The following is a 6,000-nucleotide window of genomic DNA, read 5'->3' as shown; positions in this document are numbered from 1 at the left end:
TTTGTCATTTGAAGCCATACTGTCCCACTGCCAGGTCTTTGACCACGTGACTGTACCCGGTTAACATTGTTTCAACGCCATTTTTGTTATGGGCAAAACCACCTCGACTATGTAGTCAACACCATGCAAATGTCTGGACATTCCTGTACGTTACCTTTTAACGTAGCCAGCGCCATGCCCGACCCACTTTTATCTTTACAGTGGGCAGAAAGCCAAGAGTTTGAGTGTTCTGTACAGAGCGCGCTCAAAATTTTTACTTTAGCAACGTGATCCTCCTTCAAGGGGAGGTATGTTCCCTTCCGAAAAGATGGCTTGAGTTCGCGGCACTCCTTTCAGACTACGGAGGGGCCCCAGGGTCAAATGAACCGACTCCGGCGGGTTGCTCGGTGCGCCCTTAGCCATATTTCACACCGACCAGAGTCTGGCCCGAACTTCCGGAATGCTCCCGACTTGGGTCTCATGGAGCGCCTCCGAGGGCTCCGCCTCCAGGGAGACGGGACGTTGGTGAAGTGACCGGTGCAGATGGTAGCTATAGCGGAGACCTTAGCTGACCCCCGCAGCGGTCACTCTTTGTTAACCTCGAAAACATAGCGCCCCCTTCCGGGGACACTTGCTCAGCTCTGCCTCACCCTGCTAGTCCTGTTGTTTCGTTCCTTCCCCAGGACCTTTAGGGTAAAGTGGCGGAGACGTCCCGTTTCCATCCTGCTGCCCCTTTCTCTCAACCACAAGATGGCCTCCCGACAGGACTTACGCAATTCAGTTCTTCGAATGGAATACTTTGATTCCATGGTGTTTTAATATGAACGACGTTCAGGTATCAAAAGTATCGATTTCCAGGCTAGAAGCTACAAACAAAACTGTTCCGAAGATACATTGGAAAATAAATATTGGAAATAAATATTGGAAAGTGCCTTTCTAGAGAGTAACATGAAACTTTTGCGCACCAAGTATCTAAATTGTTTCATTGGGAATTGTGCAAAAGAAAGAGCAAATAACAGTAGAAATAAAATATTACGAATACAGCTAGATGGATAAAGAAGATAAAGATAGACGTGAGAATAGATCCTGTTTGCATGAAATCCAGTCTTCTTGAAGAAACACTTGAAACCAAGATTCTCCTGCATCAGCGTTAGAACAAAGTCCTCAATAGCTAAAGATTCGCTGGTCCTCAAATCCAAGTAGCCCACAAAATACAACTTCATCTTGGGAGAAACGATAACTAATTACACCTCTACCAACACAATAATGTGAGGGCATAGTATTACTGGAGGCAAAAAGAAAATTTGGTTCCTTTGACCCTTTCCATAATTTCACAAAAAAAGCGCACACACACACACACACAAAAGGATGACACAACAGTCTAGTGCGATTTTTATTTATTTTGGGGTATTTTTGGTCAGCCCTGCGGTTTGTGGGATCTTAGTTCCCCCAACAGGTATTGAACCTGGACCCAGGGCAGTGAAAGGACAGAGTCCTAACCACTGGACCGCCAGGAAATTCCCTAGTATGATTTTTTAAATCACTTTATGGAACAAAAACTAGGACATTTACCAGATATTATCAGTGGTCGTCTCTGATTTTGCTCTGTGATTATTTTCCAAGTTTTTGCCCAGGGCCTGATTTTCAAGTTTCTCTGAGAAACTTTCTAATCAGAGAAACATTCTATCTTCCTTGTGAAACCTGATTGCCCTAGAGAAACTTTCATATGTTCCTACTTTCTATAATCATCTTGTATTTGTTTGCTTGTTTCCCTAGTAAAGTTGAAGCAGTTTTCTGGTAGTTTTTTGTTTTTTGTTTTTCCCATCTCTGTGCTCCAGCTGGCCAGCGTACTGCTTAGCATACAGAAAGTTCTCCATTTGTCGAATGAGAGAATTATTAAATAACTCACGTTTGTTCCTTCTGCCAGTTTAATGAGGCACTCTCAGCAATCACTGTTTGCCAGACCAGAAAATGAGTTTTACAGTCCCATAGTTCCCTTTCCCTCATTACTTTCACCTAGGATTTCCCTGTAACTTTAGGATTCGAAGGAGACATCATCAGGCACTTGTATTTCAACACCACACTTTCTCACAATGTATTTTTGTATTAAAGTGTCTATTTGAGCAGCTATTGTGTACACGAGCTGCTGCAGTCCAGTCATTCTGCACCTTGATTAGAAAGTGCAGTAACAGTTGCCATCTTGCCAGTCTTAGCAATCTGCTGTCTATGACTAACAATCAGGGCGCTTCGTAAGTTAAATTTTTTATTAACTTGCCCTCGTTGCAGAGTGTTTGAAGGGGAGGATATATTCAAGTTAGTACTTTGCATTATTATGAAAACAAGTTATCCTTAAGGTAAAGTGGAAAAAGGTTAAATGAGATGTGGAAAAGAAACAGAATTAAATATTCCTACTTCTTGAGATCTGAACCTTTAAGGTGTTATTATGTTCCATATCACATCCATCTTAAAATTTAAGAATAAAAATTATTTAATGGTAACTAGATTTGTGGTAGTGATCACTTTGTAGTGTATACAGATGTTGAATTATAATGCTGTATATATGAAACTTATATAATACAAAGTTATTTAAAGCTGTGGTATACACATACAATCAAATATTATTCAGCCTTAAAAAGGAATGAAATTCTGATACATGCTACAACATGGATGAGCCTTGAAAAGATTACGCTAAGCGAAACAAGACAGACAAAAGGACAAGTGTTGTATAATTTCACTTATATGAGGTCCCTAGAATAGGCAAATTCATAGAGACAGAGAGCAGTTGCTGGGGGTTGGAGGAAGAGAGGAATAGGGAGTTATTATTTAATGGGCACAGAATTTCTGTTGGGGATGAGGACAGGGTTCTAGAAATGGTGATATTTGTACAACATTGTGAACGTACTTAGTGCCACTGAATTGTACACCTAAAAGTGGTTAAAACGGTAAATTTTATGTTACATCTACTTTACCACAGTAGAACTACAATGGAGGATTAAAAAGTATATAAAGCTAATACGCTACAAGCAAATTATTAAAAATTACAACTGTTTTAATTCTTAAATAATAATTCTTAAGACAACTGTTTAAATTCTTAATAATTTACAACTCTTTTAATTCTTACTTAAGCATCTCCTAGAAAGTAGTGAGAATGTGTCATAATGAAATATGAGAACATACAATAATAATTCAGTTATTTAACAATGGACCATGTAAACTATTATATATAGAATGGATAAACAAGATCCTACTGTATAGCACAGGGAACCTATATTCAATATCCTGTAATAAACCATAATGAAAAAGAATTTACACAAATATGTAACTGAATCACTTTGCTGTACAGCAGAAAATAAGACAACACTGTAAATCAACTATACTTCAGTAAAATAAATTAAGAAAAAAACCCCAAGAAAACAATGGACCAAACTGGGCTTTATGCATGTAATGACCATTTAGACCAGATTGGAGAAAGTAAGGTACACCTATGTTCACTGACTGGCATATTCTTACTTAAAAATCTTTTGTGATTCAAACTACTGTTTCTATACTTAAGTCACTTGTATGATGTAGTAGACATTATTAGTATTCACCAATATCTGATTCTCCACTGACTTACAGCACACAGAAGGTTTAAGCCTCCTTAAAGTTTAGGTAGTACTCAGTGAATTACTTCTGGCCGATGGGCTGTGGGTTAAGTGATGACAGTTATTTCTGGACATAAGCTTACAAGAACTGTAAGCATTGTCACATCAACCAAGAAGTCTACAGGCAGATAAAGGGGCAGCTACAGGTTGGTATATTCTCTGTCAGCCACGATCACCGAGTTGCCTTATGGGAAACAGTGGCCAGAAAGAGCCCCAAATCAGCGAAAGACTTTGCAATGACCACAAAATAAGTTGCTGAGATTCTGGAGACATTTGTTAATAAAGCACAAGCCTAACTTAGCCTGACACATATAGATATTGGTAACAGGAGTTGGGTGCTGCTCAAAGAACTGAAAATATGTGGCATTAGCTTAGAGGTTGGTTGGTATACATAGGAAACTAATATTGGAGGCTAGATACAGGGACATCACATTATGCAATGGTAAAAAATTTAATATAATTGTCATCCCCAATAACCTGAGAGGCAGAAAATGTACCTACTGACTTTTGAGCTAGGGGAAGAAGTTGAAAAATAAGTGTGTGTTGGGTACTATTGGATGTATTTGGCACGGTATTATGAGAAAGAGTGGAGCTCAGAGAGGAATGGTTGATTTGTAGAAGCTGACGCGAGGGAATAGAGGCAACCAGAATTTGAGCCTCACGTTTGTGTTTTTCAACTCCAAGCAGTAGGAGATAAGCAGTAGGAGATAAACTTGAGAAAGCCTTTAAATGACAAAGGATCATTAAAACTCAGCCTTGCAGCAAAGATCGTAACGAAGGGTGTAAACATCATAGTTATTTTGGAAATTTTCAGTGGGTTAATTAAGGATGTAATTAAGGTAACCTTAACTTTTTTCTCACTTGGAAAAAAAAATAAACCTAAGGATGGAAATGTGGTTAAGAGGATGGCTCTCCCATCAAAGCTTATAGACAGAAGGTACCTGCCATAAGGTCAGGAGAGAGGTAGGGAGGTAGGAAATCAAAGAAATACAATCAACCCAAGAACTAGTTGTCTCAAAAAAAATGGTATGGTTACTGGCATATAAATCTGACTGTCAACAAAGAGGGCTACTAAGCTTTTAAGAGTGGTACTGGAAAAGAAACCATAAGCCTTGGCTAACAGAAATTGTGACTATTCCAAACTTTAAACAAACAAACAACTTCAGCCCCCAATTATCTAGGAAACAGATTGAAACAAAGCTGTGCAACTTCCAAGGATGGCATACTCCTCAACAGCCATTCAGATGTAGCCAAGGAGGATAATAAAAAAAAAAAGATTCTTCCAAGGGGTGAAGTCTGGAGTCACAGAGAACAGTGGAGAAGGGAATTCTTAGGGAATAGAGGAAAGGTCTAACAATGAACATTCCCCATACCCAGGGTAAGAGATTGACAATATCTCCATTCTTCTTCCCCTTTCTGAATTAGAATGTTGATTGTGGTTATAGTTCCACTGGTTTCACCACTGTACAGTAAGTGTGTGGAAAACAGAACATATTCTTTTGGCTCCTGGGTCTCCAGACCAGTGGGAGCAACACCCAGCCCTGACATAGCACTTCCAAAGAGCCTGGTTCTGGAATGGTGGATGGTCCTTTGAGGCTGTTTCTCTTGAAAAGGGAGTCACTGTGTTCCACGTGTAGAAAGAAGAGCTGAGTATTTGGTGACCAGAGGGTAGACTGTGAGAGACTTCTAGTCCATTCTCCTTTTCTTCTGAGCCCTGGGAGACTTACTCTTTCCTACCCATCCTTCCTTGCAATTAGGCAGGGCCAATGTGACTACTTCTGGCCACTGGGTTGTGCGCAACGCATCCAAGATGAATTTCATTGTTGATGCAAGACCTTTGGTGTTCTCCTCTCCTGCCAGTGAAGAGGCCTGGCATTAAAATGATAGAGCCAGAAGACAATCAGCCAGAGGATTACAGAGTCACCAGTTGGAAAACAGTTGCTTTTGCAGATTGACCAGACTCACAGTGATTTTGGGTGAGGAAGAAATAAACTTTTGTTGTGCTAAGCCACTGGGATGTGAAGTTATTTGTTACTGCAGCATAACCCAGCCTATTCTAATACATATGGGAATGCAAACATTTTAGATATTTCTGCCTGAGCGCAACTTAAAAAAAATGTATGAAAATGGCTTCAGGGGGTCTGTGAGCCTCTGAAATTACATACAAAAATCTGGGGCATATATTTTTCTAAGAAGATGTAAGTGCCAAGATTTCCCTTCCCAGCCTCTCTATTGCCATTAGCAGGAGTGAGGAGAGGGCCCCAGAATTAAAACCCTCCACTTCCTCCAACACTCATAGCTTCTCTTTGGGACTATCAGGACTAATATCATACACCTTTTATCCCTAGAACATCCTTCATCCCATGGACCTTAATCC

This window comes from Orcinus orca, chromosome 12, assembly GCF_937001465.1.
Source record: "Orcinus orca chromosome 12, mOrcOrc1.1, whole genome shotgun sequence".
Taxonomy (NCBI): Eukaryota; Metazoa; Chordata; class Mammalia; order Artiodactyla; family Delphinidae; genus Orcinus; species Orcinus orca.
The sequence above is the reverse complement of the archived record's forward strand: the minus strand, read 5'-3'. Positions refer to the sequence as shown.